This window comes from Enhydra lutris, unplaced genomic scaffold (assembly GCF_002288905.1).
Source record: "Enhydra lutris kenyoni isolate GAN:26980312 unplaced genomic scaffold, ASM228890v2 scaffoldscaffold1, whole genome shotgun sequence".
Taxonomy (NCBI): Eukaryota; Metazoa; Chordata; class Mammalia; order Carnivora; family Mustelidae; genus Enhydra; species Enhydra lutris.
Genome location: NW_019154085.1, coordinates 59,368,974 through 59,381,024, shown reverse-complemented (window position 1 = coordinate 59,381,024; position 12,051 = coordinate 59,368,974). Strand labels below are relative to the sequence as shown.

At 33.5% G+C, this 12,051-nt stretch overlaps 1 pseudogene; it reads right to left on the bottom strand.

The window, feature by feature from the left end:
- Window positions 1-435: 435 nt before the first annotated feature.
- LOC111140705 lies at window positions 436-929 on the bottom strand (annotated as a pseudogene).
- Between the last annotated feature and the right edge of the window lie 11,122 nt (window positions 930-12,051).

Here is a 12,051-nt window from a genome sequence, read left to right as displayed (position 1 = left end):
ACAGAACATCTTTTTCCATTCCTTCAGTTTGAACCTATGTGAATCCTCAAAGTTGAAATGAGTCTCTCATTGGCAACATATAGTTAGGTCTTGGTTTTTTATCCATTACAACTACTCCATGCCTTTTGATTGGTGAATTCAATCCATTTACATTTAGAGTAATTGTTGCTATGTAGAAACTTACTAATGCCATCTTATTCGTTGTTTCCTGGCTGTTTTGTAGTTCAATTATTTTTTATCCCTCTGTTTCTGCTTCCCTTCATTAATTGGTGATTTTCCATTTTTTTTCTGTTAAACACAGAATGGCTCTATTAGTATAAACACACACACACGCACTATAAAGTGCTAAGAAACTTAAATATTTAAGTCATAACAAGGGGCTGCCAATTTGACATCCAGAGCCCACAGAATGCTTGAAGGAGGCTACAGCAGATTCTAATTCCACAGTGAAGAGGGCATTTTTGGAGGGGAAGAGGAGCCAGATGTAACAGTTTTTCAAGTTTCCTTTTCTCATCAAGGGTTATGCGAGGCACTCTATTCAAGGGGAGCTGTGCCATCTCATATTCTTCAGTCAGGTCAAAACTCTCAAAATCTAGAGGATTTAAGGGAATGAATTTTTCAATTTCTGGATCAGCATCATCCAAGGCAGGAACAGAGCTTCTTGCTTTTTCCTGATCCTGTTTCACAGAGAAGACTGTCTTGTCTGTTTGAGGGGCCCATTAGTCTTTACTGACATTTCTGTTATGTTAACAGTTCTGGCAGCTTTAGGTAAAACTTGTGGAGCACCAAACATTTTGCCAACACATGGCATTGAAACCTTAGTGTCCTGTCTAAGGCTCTGGCTGAAGTCCAGATTCCAGTCCATCCTTTGGAGCTACACAGGTACCTGGATCCCCATTTCCCTCAACAACAAAGATCAGCATAGCCATTCTGGATTAGACAGGGCTCAGCTTTTTTTTCTGTTCTGATTCCCCTTTTTTTATCTTTTGTGAATCTACTGTAGGTTTTTGCTTTGTGGTTAACAGAAGGCTCACCTGAAAACATCTCATAGATAAAACAGTCCATTTTAACTTGATAGTGACCTAACTTCAATGGCATACAAAAGCTCTACCCTTTCACTCCTCCCCTTTTATATCTTTGATGTCACAATTTACCTTCTTTATATTTTGTATTTGTTAGCAAACTGTAATAGTTACATTTCTGTAGATACTTTCTATTGTATTATTTTTCATTTCATTAGCTGATTTTTTTCAGCTCTAGAATTTGTGTTTTGGCCTTTTATGATTTTGATCTCTTTGCTAAATTCCTCAATTTGTTCATATGTTGCTTTCCTGATTTTGTTGAATTATCTTTTCATGTTTTCTTGCAGCTTGTTGAGTTACCTCAAAACAGCAATTTAGAATTATTTATCAGCTAGATTGCAAAATTCTGTGTCTTTGAGTTCTCAACAATTGGAAGATTACCTTTCAGTGATGATATGTGTCCTTGATGCTTCATGCTTTTAGAGTTTTGTATTGCTGCTTTCACATTCGCAGTAGTAGACACCTTCTCAAATTTTTACTAGTTGCCTTCAGATGGGATATATTGTTCGTGGTCCTGTTATTATGAGAGGTTTCTCTGACCTTCTATAGTTAGATCTACTCCACACTTCTTACTTCCTCTCATGGAAGAATTCTTAAGCTTTTGTCTTTGGTTCTTATGCACGGTGTGGGCTACCGGAAACCTATCTTTTGTTTTCCAAAAGGTGGCGCTACAGCTCAAGTTTGTGATTTCTCTCTTGCTCATAAACCCTGGTCTGATTTTCTGAGCGCTCCATTTAGCAGAGCTGACTCTCCCACACACTGCATTAGGGAACACATACCAGGGACCAGACATAGAGTTGAACAAGGTGTGGATTTAACTCTTGGGGCATTGAGAGTGCCTGTGGGCCTGATGCGGAGATGTCTACCATGTTTTCTTGTATGCAAATTGTGGTCTTTACCACTCCAGAACCAATGTACCCATGATGACTTAAAAGGCTCCATTTGGAACTGAAATTTGGTTCAGAAACTGTATTCTCATTAGATTAGAGTCAAAAGCTTGAGAACATCTCTATGTTCCAGTTAAGTGGCAGCCTTCAGAACCATGGTATGTCCTACAAAGGAGAAATAGTCAACTAAGAAAATTGGCATGTGGTTGAGTTGAATGGAAAAGGGGAGGATAAGACAGAATGTGAGTCAAGCCCAAAAGAATGTTAAAAGTCAAAAGCAGAGAAAATTAATTTTCCCTTAAGTTCAAGAGGCAAACTAAGGGATGACAATGGGAAATAAAGCTAAGGAAGAAGCCATGTAAGTGTAGAAATGAAGTTGAATTTATTAGTTATGTATATGTTTAAGTGTATGTAATGCAAACCCAATCACAGGGAATTAGCTACATGGGTGTTTATACTTTTTTACAAATCAAGAAGTCCAGAGGCAGGGAGTCCAAAAGTAAACATGTTAGTAATAACACATGGTATTTATCCTCCAGATTTGCCATCATTAACAAATGGTTTTCTTCCCGTGGTCACCTTAAGATTGAAAAATGACTGTTCCATCTCCGCTTCCTGTTCATTTTCTATGGAAGATGAAAATGAAGAAGAAAAAAAGAGTAGGAGGAGAAAGAGGAAGGAAACAAGAATAAGATATATAGAAAATGAGAATTAACAATCAAGAACAGAATGCACAATTTTGAAAAAGTGAAACATTCTCAGAAATCCTCAGCTTTTCAATCATGTCTTGCTAGCCAGATAATGTGTCCCATGACTACATCCTGGCTAGAAGGGAGGCTGGGAAATGCTATCTTTCAGCAGCATGCAGAATCAGGAATATATTTATTAGGAAAAGGGGAAAAAATGAATATTATGTAGGGAATTAAAATCAAAAGGCATATTACCACAGTCAGGGGTTCATGCCCAAGTCTTATTTTAGTGAGTGTCACCTTTGTAGTTTGGGGTTTTGTTGGCCTAACTTAAGTCCAGGCAGGTTTACAAAACCCTGGACTCCCTCTGAATTCAATATGATAAAAGGAAAATACCCAAGAAATTTTTGGAGAATATTCAGATAAAACTCCTATAAACATTCTACATCTTTAATTATAAAACCAAAATTAAATAATGGGAATCAAGGAGTAAAGGATTCTGGTTGAAATGAACCAAGCAGATATAAAAGAAAGCAGAGGGGCACCTGGGTGGCTCAGTCGGTTGGGTGTCTGCCTTCGCCTCAGGTCATGATCCAGAGTCATGGGCTTGAGTCCCACATTGGGCTCCTTGCTCAACTGGGAGCCTGCTTCTTCCTCTGCCTGCACCTCCCCCGGCTTGTGTTCTCTCTTTAAAAAAAAAAAAGAAAGAAAGAAAGCAGAGCTGTGCTTTTGCGATCAGAAGGTAAATCTCAAGCAAAAAATATTAAGTAAAGAAAAGAAGAACACTTTGAAATCTTAAGTGTTAGGAATCATAATGAAGATCCGTAACAGCTACTGATATTTATGCACCCAATCAACCACCTTCACAAAGCAGAAACTACATGAGATTAAAGAAGAAATAGTCAGAAATACACTAATAATGGAAAATCTTAACCCTCCTCTCTTAACCCAAGATAGAGCAGTAAAAAATAAGGATATAATCAATAAGATATACTCAATAAGATAAATACTATATATGTAAACTGAACTATGAATTCTATGAAAGAGGATACATATTTTCCAAAACAAAATGGAAAATTCACAAAAATTGATCACATAGTAAGCAAACTACAGTATTTGTACAAATATTGTTCTCTGACCACAATGCAACAAAACTAGAAACAAGTTAAAAAAACTTCTTTTTAAAAGCTTTTTTTACACTTGGACATTAAACTATATAATGTTAAGCAATTCTTGGGTGAAAAAGATTTACAATACAAAATTGTCAGAGTTTATAGAAAATAACAACAATGACAGTGTTACACATCAGAATTGAAAAAAACATTGTCAAAGCACAGCTGCAAGGGAAATTCTCACTATTAAATATTTGTAATTGATTACCAAAAAATCCATTGAAAATAGGTTAAATGTGCAACTCAAAAAGCTATAAAAAGATTCAAAGTAAACAGGAAAAAAGTAAAGGAAAGAAATAATAAAGAAAAAAACAAACAATGAAGAGATAGAAAGCAAATAATAGAACCTATGATGAAATAAAAATACTGGGTCTTTGGAAGAAAAATCAGCAAAATTGACATGTTGACAAATTACTGAAAAACCCACTTTTCTTTTTTAAAGAGAAAATATAAATACCGTAATAAGAAATGATAAAGGTAAATAATTACAAAGTTAAAAAAAAAAAAGTTAAAACTTGAGACTATTTTGACAACTCTCTGTCTATACATCTAAAAACATTTAAAAAATAACTTTATAGGAAAATACCATTTACCAAAATTGTCCCCAATATAGATGGACAGTCTAGAGAGATCATTTTCCACTGGAGAATAGAGAAAAGTTTTAAATATGTCCCTACAAAAAAAAATGATGTCCCTACAAAAAACCAGATGACTTCATAATGAATTTCTACTTAAACTTGAAGCACCAAGTAATAATATTTAAGCTATTCCAGACCATTGAAAATATACAAAGCTTGTAAATTCTTTTCCTGAAAGGAATGAGTATAGCATTGGTACTAAAATATGAAAATAAGGGGGGCCTGGGTGGCAGAGTTGGTTAAGTGTCTGACTCTTGACTCCCACTCAGGTCATGATCCCAGAGTTGTGAGATCAAGCGCAGTGTTGGACTCTGCATTCAGTGTGGAGTCTGTTTGAGGCTCTCTCCTTTTGCCCCTTCCCCTCTCTTTCTTTCTAAAATAAGTAAATAATTTAAAAAATTTTTAAAAATCAAAAATGAAAACAAATTGCACAAAATTCTACAGATGAATTTCACTTATAAACCTAGATTCAAATATCTTTAAAAAAGAATCCAACTTTCCATTAAAAATAATATAACATGAAGAAATCAGAATACTTCTGCACGATTGTTGGGAATGTAAAATGTTATAGCTCCTGTGGAAAATAGTGTGGCAGTTCCCAAAAAAGTTAAAAATAGAGTTATTGTAAAACCCAGCAATTCCACTTCTGGATACCCCAAATCATTAAAAGCATGATCTCTAAGAGATATTTGTCCATGCATATTCATAGCAGCATTATTCACAGTAGTAAAACATGGAAACAACCCAAGTGCTAATTGACTGAGGAATGGATAAGCAAAATGTGTCATATACATATAATAGAAAGTGATTCAGCCTTGGGGCACCTGGATGATTCAGTCAGTTAAGTGTCTGCCTTCCACTCAGGTCATGATCTCAGGCTCCTGGGATGGAGCCCAGCATCAGGCTCCCTGCTCAGTGGGGAGTCTGCTTTTCCCTCTTTTTCTGCTCCTCCCCTCTGCTCATGTGCTCTCTCTCTCTCAAACACACAATAAATAAATAAATCCTTAAAAAAAAAAAAAGTGATTCAGCCTTAAAAATAAAGGAAATTTGGCAGTAAGCTATTACATGGTGAAAATTGACATTATGACTGAAATAAGTCAGTCACAAAAAGAGAAATTCTTTATGATTCTACTTGATGTACTTGGAGTAGTTAAAATCATAAAGACAAAAATGGTAATGGTGGTTGTCAGGGACTGGAGGAAGGGGAGTATGGGAAGTTGTTTAGTAAGTACAGAATTTTAGTTTTTCAAAAGAGTTATGGGGATGGGTAATGGTGATGGTTGCAAAACAACATGAGTGTATTTATGGCCTCTAAACTCTATGTACACTTATAAATGGTTAAGATGGTAAATTTAATGTTTTGTGTATTTTCCCACAAAAACTATGTGTGTGTATGTGTTTGTGTGTGTGTGTATAATGACCAATGGAGATCACTCTTTGGATGTAAAGCAGTTCAATATTAGAAAGCCCTTTAATATAATTCATCATATCAACAGGCATGAGAAAACTATAATATCATCTCCCCAGATGCCAAAAAGTCACATGACAATACTGAACCCTCATCCATGATAAGATAGAAATTAATGGATATTTTTCAAATACAATAAAACATATACTTGCCCCAAAGTTTGCAATTTACTTAGTGCTAAATATTGGAGAAATTCCCATTAGATTCAGAAACAAGGAAAAGATACCCATTATTTTGGTTACCATTAACATTGTCTTGGAGGTACTAAGAAATTTTTAAAATTAAGATAATTAAGTAAGAGAAAGTACACACCAAAAAGAATATAACTGTATCTACTTAAAGATGGTATGTTTGTATATCTGAATAACTCAAAATAATAAATGGAAAAAATACTACAAATAATAAGATAAGTTAGTATATTAGAAGATATAAAATAAACATACAAAATCAATAGATTTCAGAAAGAAAACAAGACAAATACATCAGTTCTTATTAATTCATAGTAGATATGTTACATAAAATCATTATGAACACTGAACTCCTAGGGGAAATTAAGAGTTTAGTTCCCACAAGCCTCCATTTTTGTCAACAAAAACACCATTTGCTTTACGTAAGTTTGTTGCCAATGTCCTTGTAAAACAAATCATTCTCATAAGCTTTAAGAAGCTCCTCTTCCATAAATTCTTTTCCTTATAACATTTAGCAGGTATTTTAAAATTTTTTCTACAGTCCCTGATTACAACTTGCCTTGTTTACTTACAAGTTTACCTTTTCCATACCATATCACCTTCTGAAACATGTAAGCCAGCTAGCATCAACTGAGAAGGGTTTCACATTTTCCTGACCCTGGGTAACTCGACCACAGTCTTCAGCTTTCAGTCTTGCAACAATACTATCCTTATGCTTTTTTTTTTTTTTTCCAAAATTCATTCATAATCTCATGAATCCAGAAATTTAGCTACTTTTTGCCCTTAGAAACATTAGACAACACTTTGGGACTACACTTGGGGACCATTTTAAACAGCAAAGTCACCAACAAAAGTACAAAAAATGTGGAAAACATGACATTAAATAGATTACAAAAAGACTTGTATTTACAGTATGAGAGCTAAAAGAAGAAGCCAGAACATCACCTTTTTTGACCTCAGGAATGTGTGCATAGATCTACTCAAATTTTTCACCACGCTGTGCATGTCCATGAATAACCATGAAATTGCCATGTTGATTTTGGGGTTACAAATAAATTTAGTCAGTAGGTGAATTTGCAAATATGGCATCAGCAAATAATGAGAGTCAACTGTAACAGAACCACAATAAGATGGCAGATGTAATCCCAATTATACTAGTTTTACACTAAATGCCAATGAATTAAATATTCATATTGAAGCCTTAGTTATCTAATTGGATAAAAAAAAATCCAACCATTACTATTCTATACATAAAGACATAAGAAGCTAAAGTAAAAAGACTAATAAAAGTTTGCAACATGCAAATGCTTACACAAGAAAGTTTGTGTGGATTTTTATAACAGGAAGTAGATTCTAAAGAAACAAGGGTTACTGGAGAAGCATTTAAATATGATAAGGTAATCAATCCATTGGGGATACATACCAGCTCTAAATTTTTGTGCAACAAAAAGCATCTATACAAAAATAGATTAGGTCTAAAATGAAATTAAAAGTAGAGAAAATTTCAATCATAGTGAAAGACACAAACAACTTGGCCAGTAGTTGACAGAACAATAGTTGAAAAATGGATAAAAAATGATAAATTCAATCAACAAAATAATTTTAACACATAAAACATCATACCTCATAACAACAGAATGAATATTCTTTCAAATTGCACGTAGAATATTTACTAAATTATCTTTATGCTGATCAAGTCTTTAATAAATTTCAAAGATTCTAACCACAGTGGAATGAAGATAGAAATCAAAAACAAAAGATACCTTAGAAATTCTTAATGCTTGAAACTAGGCAATAACTTCTAAATAACACATGGGTCAAAGTAGTAATCATAAAGAAAGTTAAAAAAGGCTTTTGAACTCTATGGTAATGAATATACCATAAAGACGAAAGAAATAACTAGAGCAGTTTTTAAGGTTAAAATATAGCTTTAAATGGATTTGTTAGGAAAGAATAAAGTTTGAAAATCAATAGTCAAAGTTTTTATATCAAAAAGGACACCAAATCTCAAAAAGTAAAATAAAGGACAATTTAAAAGATGGGAGAAAATAATTATAAATTTTAAAAATTGGCAATAAAAATTAATGCAGCCAAAAATTGGTTCTTTAACTAGATTATTAAACTAGATGATTCACTAATAAGACTAAGAAAGAAAAAAGGAGGAAAAACTATCCATAATAAAAGGGGACATCTCTAAATGTTACAGACAAAAAAAGGGTAATAAGAATATACTATGTAAAATTACATGCCTGATAAATTTGACAATTAGATGAAATGGATGAATTTCTTCTAAAAATGTAACTAAAATAGACAGAAATAATTGGAAAATTTTAATAGTTCCCTATTTTGGAAATTGAATCTATTATTGATAAACTCCCCTCCAAAATAACTTTTCCAGAAAAGAGGTCCATTCCCAAATTCGCTTAACAAGTGATTCTAAATATTTAAAGAAGGAAAAACATCCTTACATAAACTCGTCAAAATAAGGAAAAAACAAATAATATTTCCCAGCTCATTTTATAAGAAAAGTATAACTTATTACAAAGGCCTAACAAAGATTTTGCAGTAAAGGAAAACAACAGACAGTCTGATTCATGAACACAGGTGAAAAATCCTATACAAACATCAGTGAACAAATCTAGCAATATTAAAAAAAATCTAGCACTATATAAAAGGAATATTACAGTACAGAGAAACAAGGTATATTCTAGGAATTCCAGGATGGTTTGTTATTTGCAAAAACAAGATTACTGTAATTCAAAACATTAACAGAAATAAATAGGAAAAATTTACATGCTGGTCTCAGTAAATGTAGCAAATACATTTGATAAAATTCAAAACACATCAACAATTTTTTAAACTTTCACAAGGAAATAATAAAATTTAAAACAGTAAGAAATTATACAGAAAACAAGGTAAAAAACAAGATTATTAAATCAAAATTATGATTTTATGAAAAGAAATAACAAAATAGAAAACCACTAGCCACCCTAAAGAAGAAATAAAAGGAAATGATAATATATAAAATAAAATGAATTGGAAAACAACCATTGAGACAGATAAAATTAAAACAAACGAGACTATTAAAAATGCTGAACAAATATATCTGAAAATCTAGAAGAAACGGATAACATTTTGAAGAAAATACAATATTAAAAATCAACACAAATAGAGATTTAAAAAACCTGAAATAAATCAATTTCCATAAAATAAGTGAAGATAAGTATCCCAGAACTACCTCATAAAAAGGCATCAAGTCCAGATGGTTTCACATGGAACTTCTATTAAACTTTTAAAGAATGAGTAATCATGATACTTCATAAATTATGGGGAATTATGATGTTGGGGGGAAAAAGGAGGAAAATGTCCTAGTTTTATTTATACAGTGTTTAATATATTATACATTAATTCCTAAACTTAATAAAGACAGAAAAAGAAAGATATGGACTAATTTCACTTATGAATATTGATTTTAAAATCTTAAAAATATATCAGCATAGAATTGAACGGCATATTAAAAATATTAATACACTATGACCAAAAGTTATTAATACACTGTGACCAAAGGTAATTGATCCCAAAATTGCCAAGGATGGTTCAACATTAGGAAATCAACTAATATATATATTATATTATATATATAATATATTATAACTATAATATATAATATATTATAATATTGTAATATAATATTAGGAAATTGACTAATATAATATAGCATATTAAGAGATCTAAAAAGAAAAAAAAAATCCCACACATTCTGCATAGGTTTTTGGACAAAAATCAACACCCACTTCTCACATAAAAATTCAATTTAGAATCCAATAAAAATTCAATTCAAATGCATTACAAATTTATATCAAATTTACAAAAGCCAGGAGGTTAAATGGTGGCAAAGATGTAGAATTCTCAGCTAGAACTCTCATACATTTCTGGTAGTAGTACTACATGGAACAACCACTTAGGAAAACTAGCAATTTGTTATAAAGTTAAACATGCACCTACTACATATATATTAACTAAAGGGAACAGATTGCTATAAACAACCTAAACATCCATACCTACCTGAATGAATCAGGTTACACTGACAAAAGGGAGAACTACAGAGCCATTAAAAAATAAGAGTGTATATGAATGAATATGATTTGAACAAGGATGTTCCTAGTGACTTTTATAATAATCAAAAAATTAGGAACAACCCAAATATCCATCAACGGAAGTATGGACAGAAAAACCGGGGTACTTCTACAATGAAGTATTACACAGCAATAAAAAGGACAAGTTATTAATATGTGCAGCAACACAGGTAAACCTCACGAATAACGTATTGCACAAAAGAAGCCTGATACAAAATATGATGTACTACATGATTCTATTTATAAATTGGCGTTTAAGAACAGTACAAACTAAGTAGTGGTGGCAGGTTAGCTTTGGGGTTGCCGCTGGTGAAGAGGATGTGGAATTTGAGTAGAAATGGGCACAAGACAGCTTTCTGGAGTGATGGAAGTGTCTTATTTCTTGAGTGAGATAGTGGTTACATGGGTGCATACATTTATAGATCCATGCATTTCCCTGTATCTAAATTATGCCTTAATAAACAAATTTAAGGGGCACGTGGGTGGCTCAGTGGGTTAAGCCCTGCCTTGGGCTCAGGTCATGATCTCAGGGTCCTGGGATCAAGCCCGGTCTGGGGATCTCTGCTCAGCAGTGAGCCTGCTTCCCTCTCTCTCTCTGCCTGCCTCTCTGCCTACTGGTGATCTCTCTGTCAAATAAATAAATAAAATCTTTTAAAAATAAATTAATTATTAATTAAAATATGCAAAATGTGTATGAATAAAACTATACTGAGATAGTATTTCTAATTCGAAAGCTTGGCAGTACATTCTATTGACAAGGATGTGGGTACAGTCTTCAACACACTGCAGATGAAATTGCAAACTGTTATTATCCCTTATGAAGGAAAACCAAAACTACTTATACATTTGTCCTCTGACTCAAACAGCCCCGGTTCTAGAAATTTACCCTAAAGATCACACTCAAAAATTTTAAAACTACATATGAATAAGCTTATTCCTTGTGGATATCGTTTGTTTATTGTAAAAAACCAGAAACAATCTGAATATCCATCTACTGGCTACTGGGTGAATGAACAGATACGAAGTAGGGAAATATATAGCCATTTTACAAAAGGAAGAGTTTTAGTTCATTAAGACAGGCTTGTTTTTAGGAGTATTACTAGCGTAATCATTCTAAAACTGTTTGGAATCGGGTTCTCCATGCATGAGAAAGGAGAAACAAATATGGCCTCAGAAAGGTGAAGAATCACAAGGTAGACTTGAAGGCATTAGTATGTGTATGTGTGCATGAGTATATGTGTTTTTGTGCATATACTCATACATGAATTAGATAGACGTGTACATGTATGCATGTATTTGCTGAGTGTTTGGCTAAACTGCGTAATATACAAGACCCCCTCCCCTCCCAGAGCGCATGCCCAGATAGCAGCTGCAGAATTACAAGTAAATGTAAATCCCTGCTATGTGTACTCCAACAGTTCTCTTGATAAAAATCATTCTTCCCACTGCCTGCGCTCTTCCCCCTGTGCACCAACAAAATAAGGCCCCATGGGGCTTACCAAAACCCTGCTCTTTTGGTTTGAATTGATCATGCAGCAACCACGAAGCCCTTCTCCCTTAAACCCTAACAAAGGCTTGCGTCCCAGGTCGTCCTGCTGTCTGTCTGCCTGCACCTGCCTTGACCTCCCAAGTGGCCCCCCAAAACATGTTGTGTCCCCCTCCTCCAGGACATGTGAGTAACAAACCTCCCTATTTCACTTTCTCTTGCAGTCTTTGGTCTTTTCTTGAAACCTGGGTCCCCATTCCACACCCGTGGGTTTTACTTAACAAATGTTAATTTAACAAGCCACA